We start from the raw sequence: 24,651 nt of genomic DNA on the forward strand, positions 1-24,651 counted from the left end.
CCTTTAGTGCCGACTCTGCCAACTTCACTGCTGTGTGTCAAACCTGAAAACATATCAATAGTGCTGCCAATAAACATTAACGTTAAATGTCCTCCAACTTGTTTAACTCTGTTTAGTTTTGCTCCACTTGTTTTAAGAAACCTTTACATGGTATCTGCACATTTTATGTGTTACACTTTAAGGACTTGTTGTATGACCTTTTTAATACCTCTAAAATAAAATACAAATAACTAATAAGACCATTCATATGTCAGTAAGTAATGGTAATAATTTTACTATAAAAAAGGTCAAACATTAGGCAAATTGTCAAATATTACCTAAGAAAGAAGCACACATTTTGAACATATACAATATTTGTCTGTGGAACCGAGTCAAACTAAATTTAATGTATCACATGTGTGTGGGGTGGCTGGATGGGGGAACTTAACTTTGGTCGATTATTGCTCCCCTTTAATATTACCACTTGCTATTGTATTTTATATACTTTTTATCGTTTATTAGTCCCCTTTACAGCGAGGTACAGCTTGTAAACACCAGGATTTTGTGGAATGAGCAACAAATCTAAACATGTGGGTAGTGCCCCCCAACAATGTGCCAAAATGGAAAATGGTTGGTATTCACCCTTGCGTTGAGTTGCTTAGTTGCTTGGATGATTCCACTCTCCCACAGTAAAGCAAAAAAATAAAAACACATTGGCCATTTTTGTATTTAATTTTAAACTCCGTAGCGTGTGGAAGATCCATACACAGCCACAACAGCATGGCACCTCCTCCTAATGCTGCAGGTTACCAACCTAGCCACATTTTGCTGTGGGATGGCATCCCATTCCTCAACCAGGATTTGTTGAATGTCAGCCAATGTGATTCTGTTGGTCACTCTAGCACGTACAGCACGCCCAACTGATCCCACAAGTGTTCAATTGACCTATAACTAAGCCCCTCCCCAAACTGCTATGGTCCAATCACAGTTGAGCATAACATGGGTTCGACAAACCTCTCCACCAATAGTTTTCCTATATTATAAAACACTGTTTTAAAAAAGAAATGCCACGCACATATTTTGACGGAATTGGAAGAGATTTTGAAGGTCTGGTTCCAAAAATGAACTAGTATTTAATGTGTAAAATCCATGATATTTACATTGGCATGAATGAGCCCGGCTGGAAAGTGTCTAAGTGGGACAGGCAGGGTCTTAGCTATAGACCAATTATTTGTTCACAAACACTGGAACTGGGCTCACGCGTGACTGTTTCATGTAATCAATTCCCAACAGATCTCCAAACCTGTTGTTTTGGGGAGCGCTGGTTTCAGTCCATTCAACCTCCTCTTGTGTGTTGGCTAGTGAGGTGCACCCTATGGAGACATTTATACTTCAAAGCGCAACAGTATTGCGCACAGAGAACAGCTGATATACAAGATCACATCGCATCGCGGATGTGACTGTTGTGAGCTTAGAGGTCTGCGTGCGCGACACCATCGCGGGACGAAGCATAAATTATACTTGATGGGCTGCAGGTGCGCGTGCAGCCGTGCACAAATAGGCTGATTTTAATTACCAGTTAAGAGTGAGAGAATACAATAAATATTCTAATCATTCTTCCTCCACACTGGGAGAAAAACAGCATCTGAAAGTTTGATGGGGCATTTTTTACACATGAGTGCAGCTAGAACTTTTCCATTGCATCTTATGAGAGGCAGGGTTCTTCTAGTTAAAATTCTCTATCTAGTTAATACACACGAAAATCTAACCCCAGGAACTTTATATAGATTAGGCAGGTGAGTGGATGGATAGATATAAACCTCATCCTAAGAGAACATTGCAGATTATTTCAAATAGTTTGAAGCACTGCATGCGTTGTTTTATTTGCACTCTACTTATGTGACCATTTACCCTGTTTGTTATGGCTCTACCTTTGTGTCCATTTGTGTCCACGTTTAGTTTTTTTCGTTTGTTTCCATATGTGCTGATCTCGCACTTGTAAGCTGCTGTAAATAAGTGTAAATGCCTGCAGTTGTATTTGTAATTATGCATTTTTGAGTGGTGCAACCACTCCTACAACCAGCAATGTCCGTGTACCTGTGTACCTACCTGTGTAAATGAGCACGAGTATGTGACTTATTTATACCAGTAGGGGGCGCCAGAAACAGAGAGAGGGGTAGTGCTGTGAGAGAGAGAGAGAGAGAGAGAGAGAGGGGGGCGGGATTGCACCACTCAGTTCACACGTGTGTGATTTTTTTATTGTATGGTTGAGAATCTACTAATGTCATACTGGGTTACAGAGACATTCTAGAATGGCTAACTAACATTTCTGCAAAATAAAAAAATAAAAGAAAATGGCCTTTTACTGAGCTGGTGCCCTTAGATTTGAGTGCATATGTAACACTCCTTATTGCTATTCACTGAAACCACTGACTGCCCCCCTCATTATTAACTGAAAACATTGCCACAGGGCCCTCATTTGATCACTGGCTCAGTTTCATATATATATATATTTCATATTCAGTTTCAAGTCCAAACTTTGCATGGTATAAAGCTTTCATCAAGCTTTCATTTCAAGGTAATCTTAATGCTCTTCTAAGACACCAGCATTCATTATCATGGCCTGGGTTGTGGAGAACATGCCGCCATGCACGCATGTGGATGCGTGCACGTACGGTATGTGGACGGACAGATGCTATCGCATTTCCTGCAACAATTTACCGCAGACTGTTTGTCCACTACCTTATCTTTAAGGTTGACTGTCACTACACCTCGAAAGACTGGTTACACTTTGCATTGATATGGCAGTCGGGTTGCAGGCTTGCAGCATTCTCTTTGAATGGCAAAACAAATGGGAGAATAGAGGCAGACTTATTCCCTTAACCAATTCTGAGCGGTGTGCCAGCGGCGTGGATGAATAAAAATGTATTGATTTGTCTGAGGACAAAACTCAATCAGTCATTGTCCTTCTTTAACCCATTCTGGGCGGGAACCCCTGTTGGTGTTTCAAGCATTATGTTATACTTTAGCTATTGAAAAATAGCATATCTACAAGCTCATAGCGCGCCACAAGCTTGTAGGTCTGCTATTTTTTTTTTATCGTTAAAATGTGTCGCAAATCATTGAATATATTTTTCAGAGCGAACATTTTTAACTAAAATGGGGGGTCCCTGGAACTACATATTTTCAGATGGGGGTCCGTGGCCCAATAGAGATAATTCTGGAGGTCCTTGACATGAAAAAGGTTGAGCACCACTGACATAGAAACATAGGTTTTTCAGAAGAAAATTAGGATTTAGAAGCCTTTTATTTAATCGACCTCAGTCCAAAATGGGTTAAGGTCACTCAAGGTGGGGACTTCAGAGGACTGGCAAATATACGGATTGCACCTGGCTTCTTTCAGGTCGGCCAGTCACTCTCACAAGTGTAAGATGATACATTGATAGATATCAGTCTTCCAATTGCAATGACACAGGCATCTTCCTGATTATCTGTGCAGCGGGATAAATAACCTGCAGAATAAAGGGACTCTCGCTCTTTGGCTGTCAGGCAATTATTGTCTCAGAATCAGGGAGCGTATGACAAGAAATGTTTTCATAACAATAACAAAATTGCCATAGGGCTGAATGAAAATAGGGCTGAAAATGCAGTTGAATCATCGTTTTCTTTTATAACGGAAACTCCTTGTCAAAACTCTATGGATGTGATTCATATTTTAAGTCTGCACTGTTTAGAAGACAATAAATATAACACTAACATTTCAGACCAAATGCAATTTGTTTAGCCTGTAGGAAATGTAATTGTTACATATTCATTGGCTTTTTTGTGGAATGATCTTTTTGTGAACAGATTAAATGTGTCATAGTTGCAGTTTTTTGTTGTTGCTTTGATTAGATGTGACATCTTATCTTCAGTTTTTTGAAGCTCTATTGTGACATGTTTTGTGTGGTTGTGTCAGAATCACTTTATTGTTGTTACATGTTTTGAGGTTTAGATGTGTAAAGAAGTGAGTGATTTGTATTTGTATTTTATTTGATGTGCAAGCTCCTTCATTTGTAGTTTTTAGTAAGGGGGGGGGGGGGGGCAGAGAAAGGTACAAGAACAAACGGTCAAAAGAAAAGTCAAAGATATGTACATCTACATGTAGCATCAACGGTAGTACAGTATATGTACTGTAGATGAGGTTAGACATAAAGGTGCATGTGAAAATGTAGCAATGCAACGGTAGGTCAATAGGAAGATAGAATTGCATAAGCACAAGGTAAAATCGACAGGTAAAATCCACATGTTAAATCCACATACAGTTGAGTATAATGCTAATACAACATTCAAAATGTCCACCACATTGGGTAAATTCCACATTTTCCAAATGCACCATAACATAATCCATCTATCTATTTATCTCTACATGCTGTGCGTACAATAGAGATGTTCAAATACTTTTGGGAGAATTGTTCTAGCAGCAACTCAGAATAGGAAAACAGGGCATGCTGCTCTCAGGTTATTTCACTGAAATAATAACTTTCAGTTTCTTACTGTGTACACAAAGCATTCATCAGAACCTCTTGGTAGGGATTCGTTGCCAGGATGAAAAAAAGGCAATACATTTGTAGTGTGCTGAAATGTCACTTCAAAGCTTGTTGAAAAGGTTTTATATTAACAAAAGTATTCTGTTTAATCTAACTGGCATTCGAAAAAGCTTAACAATGAAACTGGAACCTGACTAGACGAAGTGTACCTACTTGCTGCCACTGTTGAACTGACCTTTGAATTTAAAGATAGTAAAGATGTACACAAAAGTAAAAGCCCCCTTAATCTGCTCCAGATTTGATGTTGATTAATTATCACATACAAAACTACCATACTCACACAGTGAAGTCTTTATAGTACTGTAGCTTTTTCAGCTTTAATGCAGCAGCAGTCTTTCAGACACAAACGTGTTTTGCAAAAAAAGAAAAAAGGCCCAGCAGCGACTATACTGCAGGTTTCACCACCTGAAGAAGTACATAGTTAACACCCGCATCCTCAGATTGAGGGGGCGGTTGTGAGGTGGTCGTTGAGTGCTGGCAGACATATTTCAGCTCAACTCCAAGTTGAAAGTCAGCTGAGTAGCGACACGACACGAGACACAATAGTTTAGTTAAATTTATTTTTAAACTAGATGCCTAATAAAAATGGCCTTATTCCAGCATGCTGTATTAACTTGTGTATTGGGTCTATGGGAAATTATTCAAAGCACACACGTTAAGTAATTGACTTAGTAGTTAGTAGTTGTAAAACAAAGGTTTCCTGTTAAGTATTCGCAATTAACAGCATATTTGTCACAATACCACATTCTCATGGCATACGATCAACAAAGGGTACAAACAAAACACACAACCTTTTTGTTACCGGACAGAGCATTCATTAACCTTTTCAAAATTCAATGTTCTACCATAATTTGCTATAAATCATTTTCAGGTAGGCTACTGTCATCTATCTCCATGTCAACCAGAAATGTACAACTGTCACTTTAAGAGGAGGGACAAGAAGCCATTACTATGGTAATGAAATGCTGTGGCTGGAGGCAAAAAGCCAACAATTGATCTGGAAATTGACATGCTGTCACCATGACCGGTCCCCTACTCTATTGAGATAAACAAATGCGTGCTTTGAACAAAGAATAATCAATCACACATTTTCCACAACAAAAAGTTGGTGAAATTATCATTCTTTATTAAGTTATGAGAATGAGGTGAGCACACATGCCAAAGGTAGCATCAGGCGGTTGACTGGTTTCTCAACTCTGTGACAGTTTCTCCATCGGTTTTCTGAAAAACGCGTCCAATGTGCAATCACCTTTTACTGTTTATTTTTTCAAATGGCATACATCTCAATCGTGAAGACAACTCACAGATTGTAGTGGCGCCAAGCCCACATACAGGCCTAAAGCAATTAGAAAGGAACAATCTCATCGGCGCAGTGCAGAGGTCACCGTAAAATATAGATGATTGCCCACTCACACAGCTTTGAAACCTATGTCAGTCACACTCTACATCAGTCGCATTGCAGGTGGTTGCATCACGCCCCAGGGGTCCAGTAATTGGTCAGGTCCTCACCAACCATCTCTTTGATCTCTCTTATTTCACTTTTTGTTGTGACATTTTAGGGCCTAATAGATGCCGTTATCTTTGAGAGAGTGCCACAGGAGAATGAACAAGCCTGAACCGCCATATTCACTAACAGAGAAATAAACGGTGTCATGATTGTTCATTCTTTTCTTCCCCCTCGTTTTCCTGTGTATTATTGTCATTACTAGCTTATTAAGTACAGACAACAATCATGTCTTCTTCAGATATCTCTTCACCTGACAGTGATGAGTTTCACCGGGACATTATTCAGAGGTTCATGCTGCTGTTCCTAGTTCCACAACCTGCTGAACCCTCACGGCCTGTTGGAGACATAGCCTGCCCCAGTCAGTGTGATTTCTGCTCTAGAGGGGGCATATTCAAATTTGCCGGAGAAAACCGCATTGGTTCACAGATCTGTGCATTTATTTTTGTTTCCACGTGGATTTTCATAGCTCGGGAATCCAGGCTATACATTCTGTCATCTTGAATGCTTCACCATTTGAAACATTTAGTGATATCCTTAAGAATCTCAATGAGAGCTAATGTGATGTTCATGGACTCAGGTCAGAACCTTGCCATGTCCACTAGTGGATTCACTCACTCATGGCCTTATGACACGTGAGATGAAGTACAGTACCTCAGAGCAGGGAGTTTTGGTAAAGATCAAGACACATTAAAGTTCAATCTTTGGCCTCCAGGGAAATCAACAGAGGAATAGTTCAAAGAGCCTGAAGCCATATTCTTATCTTCCCAGAGAAGAGTAATATAATCGTTAGTGCTTTATGAGTAATAAAGCGGGAAATGCATTAGGACCTAGAGGCAATCATTAACGTGGAGAGAGAAATTCAAATGGACATTGAGTCCAAGCCTATGAATCACTCTGTGCTTTAATACAAGCGCATGATAATCTATATTAAATTTAAACATATCATAAGGCACTGTCTGCAAGGGTAGAAAAATGGTCAAAGTGAAAAGTTACAATCAGCTATTGTTGAAGCTGCATCCAGGACTTATGTTGATGAATAGAACACAATTTGTATGCTACAGGAAATTCAGATCCTGATATCTATAGGATAGGTGAAAGAAAATACCCCACATCAGGTTCACGTCTCGGGTCCCAGTGGCCATCAAAATAAGGGTCTTGACTAAAGAAAAAAAACAAAAACACTGGCGGTTTTGTATGAAGTAATTAATACCTGGCAGTGAATGTGTTTTTAAGACAGGTGTGATGTCTTTAGCAGCAGTGCCAAATGGGAAAGGGCAGAGGCATGCATAATATTGCAATTAGATGTATTAAGTTAAGTTAAAATGCAGTACATTTACACATTTCTGGGAGCCATTCTTCCAGTGCCTGGGGATCAAATCCACCTGCCTTTTGGTCAAGGACAGTGGCAGGGTCATGTACAGTACCTAAAATGCATGCGTTTGTTGTTTGGCTTTGTTTCATCCCTATACACATATGTGGGGTTTATACATTACTGGCATTATTATTGTAATAATCCTATAGTTCCCGGTTCTTTCCCGGTCTTTCCCAGACACTATATCAGCATGCAACCAAACTGTCCCATAGACTGTCCCCTTAGAATTTGGTTTTGTGCCGTTCTACGTGACCTAATTTGTGCATTGCATTCCTTTGCTGATAAGCTTACTTTGGCAGGGTTGCTTGTACAATGTTTTTGATAGCACTTTGTAGCTTTGTTTCATGAAGCACAATATTGCTTTTTTATTTTTTAAGATAAGCGTTAGCGGGCTGGCTGGCTGGCTGGCTGGCTGACTGACTGACTGTCAACAGTGGATATGAAAAATCTTTTTGAAAATGGCCGAAATGTTTATGTGGTTAAGTGGTTAATGTCTGTTTTGTAATAATATTAATCCAATTATACAAAGTAACTATAGTAAGCTCTCGAATAATTTTAGTGGAGAAAAATATTAGAGATCTAGTGGAGTAGATACTCAAGTCAAGTACTTCCTACTCCCTATCGGGAGTAGGAAAAATGTCCCGCACACTGTCTTCACTTGAATAATTTTATTTAAGCAACGCTTTGGTCGGTCAGACCTTCATCGGGCATGATGAGACAGATGAAGGTCTGACCGACCGAAATTCTGCAAGTGAAGACAGTATGTAGGACCCTCGTAGGTGTGCATAAGGTTATTTTTTTATCTCAAAATTGTACTTAGTTACTTTCCACCACTGACAAATGACTGATTGTTAAGCAGAGTGTGCCTAACCTTGATGTTCACTGTGTGGCACCCACACTGTCACAGACATTAGTCATTAACACAGGTCAGTAATAACGACACCACGACTCGACTTTGTGTCCAAATAATTAAAGAGCGAGTCGTCAACTTCATTTTCCGACTCAGATCCCCGGGTCTCCAGAGGATGTCTCAGGGAGCGGGGAGAAATGCCTTATCAGCACTTTAAGGGGCAATACCTCTGATTTATAATGTTTTGTCATGATTTTACATGGATATAAGCCATTAAGCTGCCTTTGGGCTCTCAATTATACTGTACAAAATTAAAAAGCTAATTGGAAGGAAGTTTTTTGAAGGATACCCCCCCCCCCCCCCCCCCCCCCCACACACACACACACACACACTTTTTTGCATGACTAGACCTCATTTGCATATTTTGCATAGTGTGGTAATAACATTTTAGTGTTTTCATTTCTAGAAGCAGTTAAAAGTTAAAAGTTAAAAAAGAGCTTAAATGCATCATTATTAATTTAGGGTGACATAATGTTTCTTTTTTTCTTGCGTGTTACTGTGTCTGTCGAAGAGCTTTATTATTACATTAAGGAACTATCTATCAACACTCAACAGCAATTAAAATAGTTGGCCTTGGTTATGTCTTCTGAGAATTTAGCTTGATTTTGATCTAACGAAAAGCATTGTACATTATAAGCGGTAGAGTAAGTGAAATTTCCAATTTCAATGGTTTATCGTGTAACCTGTGAGGTCTCTCTCTTGATTGGATAAAATTGGTATCCCGACGTGAACATGTGTTTTCTGTTTACCAAATAGCTGGAGAGACAAGGAGACTAGTCCTAGTACTGAATACTCTCTAGCAGTTGTTTTCAACCCTTTTCACATCTCAGATTTTGTCCACAATTCCATGCTGTATTGATGTTGGTACCATAGGAGAGATAACAGGCAAACGTTGATCAAAATAACAATTCTTCTACATTCTCTAATTGTGTAGACTCTTGGAGAGCGTAGAATGAAACCAATTTGGTTTAATTTGACACTCTCAATAGTTAAAGATCTACAGTAATAAGGATCCATCCCATTTGTTTACCACCTCTCCATCATTTAGCTGGGGACAACCTGGAATCACCTCAAGGACCACTGGTTGAAAACCACTGCTCTATACCAATGATTACTATCAGAATGAACAACTATTTAATGTAATGTATTTTATAAGCATAGGACGTTACTATTACATCACATGAATGTATTCTTAACTTAAATAAAGGGTACATACTGTATTTTTAAGATAATATGATTATTAGGCCCATATGCCCTATTATTATGCCAACAGGGATGTAAATGTGTGAAGCGCTATAAGAGCCAGCGGTATGCCCTGCTTGACAAGATGATAGCATACCTGATGACAGTTCTTTTTACAGATTTAGAGAATAATGAAAGAGGGTTGATTATATTAGCCTATGTCTCAAAATTAGGTATTGTACTTTAAAATGTCTGTCCGAGGGGTCCATATGCTTCCAATTGTATGCTCTCTGAGATTTGGGGGTCCTTGATATTAAAAAAAAGTTTGAGAAACACTGGAACAGATAGTTGACAGAGACTCCTGCAGTGCTGCCATCTGGATTCAAAGACGGGGCTCCCGCATGGGAAGCCAGACTGCCTCTCCGGGGAATCAACCCCCCATATTATGCTTCTGGGCATCAGACAGAGCTGCTCAATTTATCCCTGTGCGACCTCGCCCACACCAACAAATTCTCACTACAGACAGTGGTGGATAAAGCACTACATTATTTAACTTTATTTTACTAATTATTCCACATATCGAAACCAATTTCCAATCTATGAATAGGGCAAAACTCATGCTGTGCCTGCCTGGTGCCATCACTAGATTTTAGGTTTTCGACTCGCTCACCATCAGAAGCAGTCCTGAGTCCCGCGAGACATGCCTGCACTCCTTCTATGTTTTATCTTGAGGATCTGTACTTTGGTTGAATATTTCAAAAGTTCAGCTGAATTGACATACCGGCGATCATTGGTTATGGGGACAGATGTAGCTATACATTTGCAGCTAGAGGTGAGGACATTCTACATTTGATATTCCTACCCATGGGTGAAACTATTGCTTGATAACCTAACCATCTCTGTTGCCTGTGTGTGCCTTTTTAGTGCAGCTGGGTTGATCTTCTGTCCAAATAAATTATTAACACAGCAGCTTCTGCCGGTGAAGCACTTCTTCCAAGTTTGAATAGTTTGAGAATCCTCACCTCACCCTCGAGACCTGGCTGGTTCATGTAATTTTAGATAATAATTTCATCCCACAGGGGAAATCGAGCTTTCACGTTGTTGGAGCTATATATTGTAATGCCAGAAGTGTAACAGCCATCTTAGTGTAAATGCACGAGCACGTCGCACATCGCACATACAGGCATGAATTCTGCACACGCAAGTGGGATTATGAAAAAGATAGCATAATCAACAGGGGCCACAGAAGAGAGCAAGTCTTCCAAGAAAGCTGCTATGGGCTGCATGCCACACTCCTGGTGGCCAACATCACACTACATGGCCAAGAGTGATCCACTTTCATTCAGCCAGTCACAAGATCCTTCATGAAAAGAGACAGACAATGACAGAGCAGTGACGTGTTTTCATGGCGATGTGCCTTGGTTGTGATACTAGTGATTTACAGTGTGAGTTTTCTGGAGGGAGCCTTTCCGTATAAACATACTGTAGCCTTAGTTTTAATGATCTGAGCTCTGCTGTGGGTAGAGATGGCGGGAGTGGGAGCAGTGTCAGAGTTAATTGAGTCGCAGGCTGGACCATGCACAGTTTGCACACACATATGCACGCACACACGCACTCGCACACACACACACACACACACACACACACACACACACACACACACACACACACACACACCACACTTTTACTTGTAACAGAGTATTTCTATATTGCATTATGTATACTTTTATTAAAGTAAAAAATGTGAGTACCCTTTCCACCACTGGCGGAACAGAGCCATCAGAATGTGATATGGAGGCCACAGCTATTGTTAGAACAGTCTGACTTCACCAATAATTTTATTTTGGTAGTAGACTTGAACAAGGCTTCGTAAAGAAGGAGAGGTCAGATATGTTACAGTACGTTCTAGGAAAACGCAAACTGGAGCCGATAGTGATGGAGTGCACTGAAGAGAGCCAGTTGGACAAGTGCATGAATAATGAAGAACTTTGAGCCAATCTGTTCAGGAAAATATAATATCACACATTGTTCTCTGAGCTATTTTATTTTACTGAGGCATCTAAAGAGCACAGAGTTACGTTTCTGACTGGGCAGTGCGAGCTGTCATCGTGAGAGTGTCAAGTGTTGACAAGCTGTCAACTAACAGTCTCACAATGATAGCTAAAAGGAAACAGTAGGAAAAGGTTGCTGTGCTGTCAGCTGCTGGACCTGGCACGTCAAGGAAGTAGGTTGACATGCTATTGAAATGGTGAACGTCGCCACTAGTGACTTTGATGTCTTCTCCAGTGTTGCAAACAAGTTTTGGGATATTCTGTTGGTGGTTGCAAGTTTCGACTAAGCGCATGCACTGCCATCTTTATAGGCGTCTTAAGGCCTATTCATAAATAATTAAAACATATCTATTCATCAGTCAGACCACATCTGTTCAAATAAGCTGGGGATCCGTAGCTGTCTGTCTGTCTGCTCCACTGTCTATTCTATTTGGTTCAATTGACAAGTACATTGACACTGAGGATTTGACCTTGCAATCCGTGCAGGGCTGAGGCCGACAGACAGACAGACAGAGGCGCTTTGAGTTTAATTGGAATTGAATTGAATAGAGAGAGAGAGGGGTCGTTATTATGATTAGACATTTAAAGGTTATAGCTTTAGGTATTCCATTGCAGCATCTGGGCATTAGAGCGAGAGGTAGGGGCAGCGAGCAAGAGAAAGATTGAGAGAGTGCACATATGTCATGGGCCGTGCACGTGATACACACACTGGGCAATACAAAAGCAAGACGGAATCAGACTTACTCAACAGAGCCCATGCTAACCCTCTCTAACCCTCACTTAAATACAACGCCAGAGTACGCTAAATAAAGTAACCATGCCTGTGCATTTGTTTAACCCATTTCGACCTGAGGACGATTCTACGAATGTCTTCTAAATCCTGACAGTTTTCTGAAAAACCTATGTTTCTATGTCAGTGGTTCTCAAACTATTTCATGTCAAGGACCCCAAAAATTACTAATTGGCCACCGACACCCATCTGAAAATATGTTGTTCCAGGGACCCCCCAGAATAAAAGATTTGAGTTAAAAACGATCGCCCTGAAAGAATATATATTCAAAGATTTGCGCCACATTTTCTATGAGCTTGTAGATCTGCTATTTTCCAATAGCTAAAGTATAACATATTGCTTAAAACACCGCCCAAAATGGGTTACGCTAAAGCAGCCATTCCCAAGTGGTGGGTGGCAGGCAAACTTAGACAAAAATATATAGAGCATAATATATACAGTAGCATTACTGTACAGTGTACAGAGTGTACAACCCTGGATGGATGGGTGGGTGGGTGGGTGGATATATAGTATTTATTGTCTTCCTGGCCCTCCAAAACACTTCACAATGTATTTCACATTCAACCATTCATACACAGATGGCGGAGGAGACTGCAGGCGTTGGGTTCATATTAGAGAGTGACACTTCGATATTCAGTCATGGAGAACCTTGAACCTTTAGATTCCAAGACCTTTTCCTCTCCTCCATTCATGCATGTTAGTGAAGTGGTGGCAGAAACTGGTTGCAGAAACTCTGCTTCTATAGAATAATGACTTGAACACATGCTACAGCATGACCCTATAGGCCTATAGGATACCTGAGAACATGTTTCTTGGACCGTGTTTCTTAATTATTTATTCCTGTTTATTATGTGCATGCAGTCATTTGACAGGTATATAGTAGCAGGTAATTTGCATGCTAAAGAACAAATCGGGCAAGGTTTAATTACATATTATTACACGCTTGTAGGAAAAAAATTGGGGTCCAATGGATGTAGTTACAGTATGTAGTTAGATATAGATATAGTCACAACAAGCTCGGTTAAATATTTATTGAACCCACAGACAGACCTTAATTCAACTAGGCATCCATAGTATGGGTATGTCATTATACATGTAGGTGGGAAGATATATATACCTGCATATATATAATTTTTCAGCTATTTGTGTAGATTTTTGTCTTACACAAACATTCAATTCCCATTGACAATAAATGGAGAATTTTACATCATCAGCAAATCGGCTTAGCGTCTATTTTGAGGGGTTCTAGCCCCTCCTATAAACAGCTTTTGACCCCACACGTCTCACAATTTGCCATTGACAATGAACGGAGAAATTAGGTCAAAGGTCTGCTAAATATGACGTCAATTAAACATCAAAACATTAAACGCCATTGACATTGAAGGTAAAGTTTACATCATATAAATTAGCAAATCAGATAACCAATCAAGGGCAACAGGCGTTCTGATCGGCCAGTATGAGATGATGAATGATAATAAGAGCGCCCCTCACTTAACACGGGTGTGATTTTTTGTCTTACACAAACATTAAATTGCCATTGACAATGAATGGAGAATTTAACGAATAGGCATAGTGTCTATTTGACGTCATGATGATGTACGATGATAAGAGCGCCCCCGTCTGACAGCAGTTGGTCATGAGACCTTACCCCACATGAAGGAGATCGAGTATATCAGGATCGGCCTAAATAAATGTCTCAGGTGGGTGGCTGGTACTGTATCTCCCTTAGGGATAGGGTGAGAATTTCAGTCACCCGGGAGAGTCTCTGAGTATGTGGAAAGGAGACAGATATGGTGGTTTAGGGCAGGCCAGTGATTCCCAAACGTTCCCAAATGTTTGTGTTTACACAAGCCCTCAAAGTTGGACATAGGAGGGGCTAGCGCCCCTCAATAATAGCAAATTTACAAGCTTGTTGAGCTTATACTGTTGATCGGACACCGTCGTATGACAAAATAGGGAATTGATTTATGGGAAACAACAAAACAAAAAACGCGGCTGAAATATTCTGCCCGACAGCAATGATGATTTATCTGACTTGGTAGTCTCTTGCCTCATAACGATTTAACAACGGCTAATTTTCCCGTTAAACCTTAATGGGGAGCTAAATCCCATGTGGCAACAACAAGGAAGCTGATATTTCTCGTAAACAAAAGACCAAATAAAGTCATCAGGCAAAATGCCATGTGGAGATGTAACCTTTTCAAGGGGCTAACCTTTGACGCTCCGTGGCAAGATGGAGAGTCGCTCACTCAGACAGAGCAGTCTCAGGTCCTAATGAGCATGGCTGCTGTTTTTATGACAGAAATTAGTGCTAGGTTAATGAATTGGTGGTGGTGGTGGTCGTGGTGTTGTGAGGTGGTCTCCAGGGAGTTCCTCAGCACATGGAAACCTGTAGACTAAAGCAAAAGCTTAAACAACCCTCAACCCTCATGGGTCCATGGTGCATGTTGTTTACAGAGTGTAATTTAAACAAAAGGGCACACACATGTTGCCCTTGCCTGAGTGCACAAACAGATACATAGCAGTGCATGCTCACACATGCACGCACGGACGCACATGCACGCACACTGGCGTGCTCACGCATGACAAGGACACACTTGGGCAGTGGGCGCATTCCAAATGAGCAGTGTCAATCTTGTGTCTTTGTTGATTAAAACCTTGAGGCTCCCAGGATTATTTGGTCAGTGTCTGCTAAACCCCCAAGAGCCTCCTGGCTGATATGAAACAGCCACTCTAGATTCATGTCAGGTATACAGCGGGAGATTTCAGATGTCTCCGAACCTCAGCACCTCATAGCTCTGTCCGGCACTGCTGTTCAGTACAATCTGTTATTGAAATACACATTGTTTTTGAGGGGCGATAGATAGCCCTTCCTATGGCCAGCTTTTAGTGTGTGTGCAAACATAAACTTTGTCGTAACACAAACATTTAATGCCATTGAGCATCCATGTGTGACTCATTGGGAGTTTGTATATTGGCTATGTCCACTATTCATCATGCGACACAGTGTAGGTGGTTAATAATTAATATCAAACTCAATACCAGCGGAGGGGGCCAATAGCCATGCATAAACATGGCTGTAAATATCCATGTAATGATCCCTGTATGGATTCCCTCCCTTATACAAAGAAGGTTGGACAGCATTGGAAATACACTCTTTAGTTTATAGGTCATGCGTTTGGTCATGGCAGTGCAGTGTCTTTCGGAATCCTGCCTCCGTGTATAGCGTGCATGATGAAGCATCTTGCCCTGGGTTTAAGTCATAAAGACTGGAGCTGCTGGTCCAGAAAACCACATTTTCTGAGTAGGTAATCATGACCATTAATCATACTGGCACACGTCCCTTTCCCATTGGCCAAAAAGAATAGGTCATGGCTAAAGACTGCACCTTCCACAATGTGGGAGAGAATTATGCATCTCCACCCCTCCTCTCCGCTCCCGACGCAAGGCCATTTTGATCTTATTTTGTAGCAGTGCTCCTGTGGAATTGCCTGAGGTTGTGGTTGTCAAACATGAACAACAAAAGACAAAAATAAAGACAAATCGGTAACTTTGTGAGAGCTCTGAGGCCATATGACGTGTCTTCATGTATGTATGTTATTCAGTAGATGATGCTCAATATGACCTTAGCTAGCATATGATATTTCAGAATAATATTTAACTGTAAAAATAACTAGAAATGCACTCTGTCGAGTGCCTACTTGGGTTGGGTTATAACTGGCTGTCAATGGTGACGTAATTATGATATATGGTTCAATATTGGTTGGGTAACAGGTAACGTATGTACTGTATGTATACATGTATGTAAATTATAAGTTGAAAGTACTATACTGTGGTCAGCTGGCTTTTTTATGTGCGTATGCTCGGAGGTATATATACTGATGGTGACGTAATTAAGATTACATACATGTATACATGCAGACATTACCTTTATTCACCCGACACTGAAACATATCTTAATTACGTCACCATCAACATCAGTATACTGTATATCATATATGCATTCGCACGACCACAATACTTGCACGCTCTACTTGCGCAACAAGTAATAATGTATCGTGCAGAAACAACAGTGAGCAAGTGATCCAATTGAGAAGTGCTCATTGCATAACATTTTTAAATAGATTCTGGATGATTAGAACAGATGGTTCTCAACCTTTTTGGCTGGGGACCCCCGGGAAATGCTTTGGCCATGTCTTGCGATTATTATTTATTTATTCATTAGCCTACGTTGAACATACAACATCTAGAATAGACCACAATGATTTTTTTTTTACAATTATTGCTTAATGTCTGACTGTACCACGTGCTTTTTACATTTCAATCAAAACTGTAAATCTACTCTGCACTCAAAGTGAGGCTAGACCTGGACCCTCTGGGTTCCTTGAGGGGCTTCCAAATGGACCCTTAACTCTATAATTGTGGCTAGCTGTTAGCATAAACACCAGCTCCAGGAGCCATCGCATACGTTCACTTTAAATAGACTGTGTTTGCCCGCCCCTCACACACACACACACTCGCTACAGAGTTGGAACAGCATTGGAAACACACACACACGCTCCTTCCCTCTCGTCAAAAGCTTTAACATGGCGCCAGCAGCGCGGTACAAAGGCACAAATTAAATCCGAAATGTGGATGGCAGAAAATCCACCAAGGACAGCGATTTTAGAAGAGTTATGACTATTTGAAAATCCTCCCTTCCACTGCTGTTCACTGAGAATATTTATGCAATCCCATAGTTGGAACGGTGGGGCATTGCTATGGGAACCGGACCAATGTTAAAGGCTTCCGTAGGCATCAACCATTATATAGATGGAGTCCACGTTGGGGTACGTATACGTACTTGGGATATGACGCCACCTAGCGTCGACGTACGTATACCACTGGGCTTACATTATACGCTCATGCTCCTGTCCTGACAAATGCATGTAATCCCAGGGCGCCTGTTGGGGACCGCCTCCACGGCGAGGAGGCTAAGACAAAATGAGGTCGCACAGATAGCTGCTGCCCATGCTGCTATAGTCTGCTCGTGCTGCCGTGCTTCACTTTGGGGTGTCAGAAAATGGCCCCCTGTGGGTGCCCTCTGGGAGATTTTTATCACAGTGTGACAGCCCTACTGCTGTGTGTGTGTGTGTGTGTGTGTGTGTGTGTGTGTGTGTGTGTGTGTGTGTGTGTGTGTGTTGTGTGTGATGTACCGTAGGTCCCCGGTGGGTTGGGTTAATCAGTGCAACTGGGAGCACCTGGCTAGTCTCAAGGGTATTTAAAACCCGAAGTGAATCCAGATTGATTCACTTCTCTCTCATTCATTCACCACAATGTTCCTTTTTACTTGGCTTTGGTCGTGTTAGTATTTTAGGTTTCACACGTGGTATGGATGTTTGTCTGTAGCCTTAAAGTCACAACTGCTGCAACAACTGAACATTTGTTCAAAGATTGTTGGACAACCACTTCAGAAACTTTATACATCCACGTATGATAACAGCATCCTAAGGTTAGCAAGGAATATCACCTCTAATACTAAGCATGTGTTGTATGGAGAATACATGTTGCTACCTTCAGAAAGGAGATATGGTGTAGCAGCATACAATAAGGTCAGACTAAATAGGCTTAATCAGGAGTTGTAGTAGCCATGGGGTTATCTAGGCGGTGGACATTGCTCTTGCTTATGTGAAATGTGTGTATATGTTTTCTGCATACTTAGCTTTTGGGTCGCAAGACAAATTTCTGTGTGAACTGACAATAAAGTACTATATCATATCATATCACTTACATTCATCCACCTGCCGCAGACAGACTGAAAACACTGATTCAGACACCTCATACATTAGCTTTATTGTGTTATGTGTGAGATAATAAAAAAATAATGTCTCTCTGGTTTTGTGATAATATTGTGATATCACTATATCACTGTCATTTCGATTGGGTCTTTTGACTCATAGGGCTGTATTTTGCGTGTCTTAAGTACCAGGTCTTATTCCCTAACTTGAGTAAACTAAAGACCTGGAGGCGTGATCAATGCTCTTTGGCCACTCAGAATAGCCAAAGAGCATTGATCACGCCTCCAGGTCTTTAGTTTACTCAAGTTAGGGAATAAGACCTGGTACTTAAGACACGCAAAATACAGCCCAAAGGCTTTCAGTTGTCAGGAAGAAACCCAAAATACACAAGGAAGACATATTTCAATATTCTAACCACACCTGGGGGCTGGGGGTCTATTACTGTAATGTTAACTCCACAGACACCTACAATAGAGAAAAAGTACATTAAGCATACAACTTAATACGTCGTACGTCAAACGTTGCTATATTTTACAATGCATATTGTGAACAAGGAAAACAACCGCACACTGTCTTCAAATGCGGTGACCAACTTTTAATTTCAGGGAAATAGCAACGTTTTGGCCTATGCGGCCTTCATCAGGCTCCTGATGAAGGCCGCATGGGTAAAAAGCCCATTACTAAGCAACACCCCTCCCATTGGATTTTGGATACTATTGCTCTAACGTTTACCAGCAAGGGCCCTTAGAGTGTATATATACTCTAAGCAAGGGCCAGGTGCCACCTGTAGCTCTGAGGGTACATTCCACCGAGGGAATCGATGGCAGAATCCATGCTCAGAATATTATACAGTTGGGCTTCGCCTTAAACTTTTAATTTGTTTTGGATGTGACTCCACCTTCATGACGTCCTCTGTCCTGATTGTGAACTCCCTACATTGTCCTCCCTAAGGGGAGCTCTCCTTATGCATGGGGAATTAAGGACCTCCAGTGCTGGCTTGTTATACCCGATATGATTGTATTCATTAAATGTGGTGAAATTGTCTTACTGCACAAATCGCAACGCGACCGAAGCCAGCCAGTTGTATAGACTGACCAGAACTTTTAGTGCTTCGGACAGGTGCCAGGAGGTGTTGTTGTTTACGCATGTAATGAGATAATGTTCTCATTATAGTTGCCAATAGTTTTGCAGTCTGTATAGCAGAGGTTCCCAAAGTGGTGTCCTTGGACCCCCATGGGTCCTTGAGGGAGTTCCAGGGGGTCCCCAGCTAAATTATAGTTTGGAACGGACCCTTATGGGTCTGTAACTCTGAGAGTGTACAAATGGAACCACTCTCAGAGTTAAATTAACATTGATTTTACAATATAAATGGAGGGTCCCAGAGATAGAAATGCCATTAAATGGGGGTCCGTAGACTATTGCATGTAAAACTCTGGGTCCTTGAATTTAAACGGGTTGAAAATCACTAAATCTTCTGTTATGGGGTCGCTGGCATATCTTTTCAAATGGGGGTCCTTGACATGAAAAGGTCTGGGAACCACTGCTGTATAGTGCTTGAGATGGTGGTGGGCACATACACATGGCCATGAATACGTATCCTGCTGTTGCTTGTGTTTGTATTTTATGTTTTCTGTGTTTAAAAAAAATCTAAAATAAAGTACTGATCATAAAAGAGATGGTGGTGGGCACACAGCACCACCACAGGGCTGTGCGGAAAATGTGAGCCATCTTTCTCCAACCCGACAAGTGCTTTTTAGGATGCCTTAATGGGTGGTGAGAAGTGTGATCCCTCCCACCCAAAGAGACTATTCACGCGGAACATCTCTCAGACTGAAGCGGCGTCTCTCTCTCCCTCTCTCTCTCTCTATCTCTCGCTCTATCTCTCTCTCTGGCAGAGCTCACTGTGAAGTCTGTGGTAGGCGAATCATCTCCCTAATGGTTCACTATCTCCATAAAAAGATGCAGAGAGAGAGAAGTTGGAGAGAGATGATTGTGACAATGTGAGAAATTAGGACAGACACGGAGGGTAGGGTGTCAGTGTGGGTAGATGGAAGGAAAGAAAGAAAGAGAAAGAAAGACAAAACATCACATTGATAAAGGCGATTAATAATGAATGATGCCTCATCATCATCATCAAATTAGGGGATTAGCATTTGCTGGCTGGAGGCAGCAAGGTGTCTACTGTCTACTGACCTATCGGAGTAATTGATTAGAGTGCACACATTTCCAGAGTAAGCCCATTGAGCAAATTAAATCAGATCAAACCGGTCAGAGCCTGTAAATATTAGCGGTTGACTTGTGTAACGGCCCTCGATTGTTGAAATGATGACAGATGGATTACGTTTGATAACATCTGTGTTTGGGGAACATTGAATCAAACAAACAAAACAAAATACCCAATGGACAATACCCATCCACGTTCTGTTGTTGACAATAGTGATTATATCATCTGTAATGTATTACAATTACAAATTGTTAATGCAACCATCCTTTAATATACAAATAAAAGTAGTCCCATATTTCATGGAACTTTCCTTCATTGTTACTCCTGGCAATTGAGTATTCGAAAGATGCAGTTTTTGTGACAATAGCTATCAGTGTGTGACGTGTTATTATTTAGTTTGTTTGATTAAACAATGAGAACTGAAAACACTACCCTCCCTCAGAAATAATACATCCAGTGGAACACAGCGTGACGCTGATTATGTGTGAAGGTACTGCATAGTGCCATGATCCAGACACTGGGTAATGGGAGATGTTGTCTTTGTGTCATTTCTAGGCCTGCCATTTGTTGTCATTTTGTACTAGGTGGGCATCAGTTGATGCTTCATATCCATACAATCTCTGGACTCATTCGTTTATTTTTGGAACACGGTTCTTATATACCACGATGCTATTGATACCCCTTTGGCTCTCTATATTCTAACTACTATTCAGTCTTTGTTCCCAGTGAAACACTTCGTATCAACAGTATAGTGACCTGCATGACCTTTGTTCTCTGTGTAATAGGAACACAATGCATTGCCAGGGTGCTGTCTAATTGAATTCCAATAACGGGTATCAGCTGGGTAATCACGTGCATCATGCTGGAGGTGTTTTAATCAACAGATGTATGTGCAAAGTTCACCTAGCTGTTACTGTGAAACCCAGATATGGTCCATTATCACAGCAGTCACATTTAAATGGCCTGGTAGGAGCATTTACCAGAAGCAATAGGCCTTTTCTGTTATTGTTAATTATCCCTGTTGGCCTAGAAGGAGTGTGTTTACCACAAACAATAGCCTCGTTCTTTCTTTTCTATTATCCTTCTTATTGTTCGTTATCCATGCACTGTTGGCCTGGTATATGCATATATAAATCTAAATGTACTTGCGTATAGAGATTATTGAGAATTGTAATACACCTTGCACCTTCCTTTTTGGCCTTAAGGTCAAGTTGCTCACTTGTAAAAATTACTGCATGTCAGTTAAGGCAGGGACCAGTAAATTGAAACTGATGAACCGTAGGCGTAGCTATGGCCATGAATGCTTTCCTGAGTTCACAAAGCATGATACATGGGCACATGTATCATGTCCTATACTAACCCCAACAGTAAATAAAGATTCCCTAGAGGTCTTTGGTGGTCTACCTCCTGAACCGAAAATACCCGACCATGCCAGAGACACGTCCGGGTCCGAGTCTGTGTTTTATTATGGTCAACCGGGTCTTTCCTCTTGGTCCCGAGTCTGTTTATTTCATTTTCTTTTATTTTCGGATGTGCTTTTCTGTGTTTGCTGCTTTTGTTATGGTGTTTTGTCTTATGTTTGAGTCTTTCTTTGGTAGGCCTATGCCGTATGTAATGTCTGTGTTGCGTAGGATCCTGATGAGAGTGCGTAAATATGAGCACATCACACCCATCCTCCGCTCACTCCACTGGCTCCCCATCTCATCCCGGACTGAATATAAGTACATATATACAACGCCCTCCCCTACCTCAAGGAACGTGTCACCCTTCAATCCTCAACCCGCTCCCTCCGCTCCTCAAACACCAACCTCCTCAAACCCATAAAGACTACTAACCTACGCACCATGGGTGACCGGGCCTTCTGCTCGGTAGCTAAAAACTTTCCTTTTTACCAAAGCATTTTTATAGCCTTGCCCTTATCTTTTAAATGTTCCTGTTCTTTTAGATGTTTTTAATGGTGTGTTGTTTCTTCTGCTTTTATTTCACTTGCTGTAGCACTTTGAGATTCGGAATATATAGTGCGTTATAAATAAAATCTATTATTATTCTTTTTTCTCGAGTGGATATGATCCGCACTCAAGTCAATGCTGAACAGGACGGAGAAAAAAGCACGATGCAAGTGCTACGTGATGAGGCTGACCTAGGATCAGATTACTGCAGCGGAAAGGGGGGGGTGGGTGGTGCGTACCAGGCTGACAGCTGAGCCCTCCGTGGCATGAAAGATGTGCACAGCGTGTGTGATCATAGATTCCTTCTTCAGCGAGATGAAAGCTGTGCAATTTAATTTTATTGTCTCTTATTGTATAGCTGGCTGTTATGCACAACGTTGTGTGCAACGTGTTAACCCTAGCACCACATAAGAAATCCCTTCTTTTTTTGAGGGTCGCTATAGCCCTTCCTATGCCCAGCTTTGTCTGTTTGTGTGAACACAAACACGATGATTTGATTGACTGATCACCCCATAGTGATGATTGGCTGAGCAAAGTACATATTGAGGATATCGGTGATTGGCCCAGAATGACATTTGTGATGATTTGATTGGCTGAGCACGGAATGTGATGTACTGTATGATGATCAGTTGAGATGAATAACAGTTTAAGTCAATAGTTTATTCTCGTCTCAGCTGCAGCTCTGAAGCCTCTTTAGGAGAGCCCACTGTGTTGACAGTCTTTCCTCAGCTCCATATGTACCATTATGTAGACTAGAGCACACGTCTAGCTGATATTATGTCTCTGTTTCTACCTCCCTTATGGTCAGGGAATATTATCAGTATAATGTCAAATCTGGGAATACGTTTCTTACCAAGAATTTTCTTCACCAATGTGTTTGTAAAGGTGTCTACCAACATATCCCACATTGGTTTATATTCAAGCACCCTAGGGGAAGTTTTTACAGCTGCTGAAAGTGATATATAAAAACATATATATATATTTTTTCACTATATTTGAAATGTTGGGAATGTCTTAGAATTCAAGGGAAATGTACTAGAGGAGTACTTTAACTTAAGTCCAAATTTGAAAACTTGTTGCGGAGTAATTTTTGACCAGTGAGTATCTATACTTTGACTCCACTATAGCCACATCAATGCTGAAAGAGGAGAGGGAAGCTGTCCAGAACGCAAAGGGATGCTGTTGCTGTGCTCGAATTTTCAAGGTTTTCCTTCTTTCTATTCTTGAGCCAGGCTCTGTCCACAATTCTCTTTGTACGCCTGTATTAAGGTTGAAATGCTTTGAATGAGACAGCAAAGGTAGAATCCCACTCCATTCCACTTGACCCAGGAAACATTAAAACGGACACAAATATTCCACCTTTTGTTGGACCTCTGAGTCGTCAAACACGACAGTATAAACCTATATGTTTGCCCATCCTTTCGGCTTATTATTCCTTTAAAGTCTTTCATCATCTAAGACAGAACACAGAGCAGTGTGAGTCTATATGAACACATTCTGCTACCAGACAACAATCCCAGGAGAACTAAGAGACAAATAAGCCTTAGGGGAATGCAATATTTCATAGCTTCGTGGTTTTTTTGGACAGCACTAGCTCTGTATTGCTCAGTGTCCAGACAGAGACCTTTTAATATGCACAAAACAGAAACCTGTCCTGTCAGAGCCCATTACCACATAGCATCGTTACGCCTGATTTGCAAGCTCACATCGTCGTCGTGCTGTGATGACTTGTAGATTGGCATTTGTGGCATGCGACACCGCGTGTAATGAAGTATAAACCGAGCCTCAGTCTGACGGCATGCTGTGAATTGTGTGACCAGATTCCCTGCAATTCACCCTCAGTTTATGAAACGCAGAGGAAAAGGTAGACCACAGTCTAATACTGCGTCATCATCCGTTGTGCCTCCCTCAGACACAAGCGCCGCTGTCCGGTTTCCTTTGAGCTCCACCAAGAGTCCAGAGAGTGAACTCACACAGTAAACCTCCCCATTTGTCTCCATGTGCAGTCAGAGGTGCTTAATGCTCGGTGGGTGGGAGGATGGAAGGGAACATTGACGTTGGGAGCATGGGGGCCATAACATTATGTCACACCTACCTCTTACAACCGCTAATATGTCTATTCCCCTAATGCATCATGGCAATCATGTTGTTTTCCTTTTGCTTTCTTCTTTTGCCTTCCATTTCCTTTTTGATGTAGCACAGCACAGTCCAAGAAAGGGTTCTTTCTTTCTTTCTTCCCTTTCACAAATATATAAATGGAGGGGGCACGGGTGTAGTGGTATAGCTTCAGGTTTAGTTGTGGCGTGGATGCTGAGGATGGA

The sequence above is a fragment of the Protomyctophum bolini genome (genome assembly GCF_963924005.1).
Source record: "Protomyctophum bolini genome assembly, chromosome: 21".
Lineage (NCBI taxonomy): Eukaryota > Metazoa > Chordata > Actinopteri > Myctophiformes > Myctophidae > Protomyctophum > Protomyctophum bolini.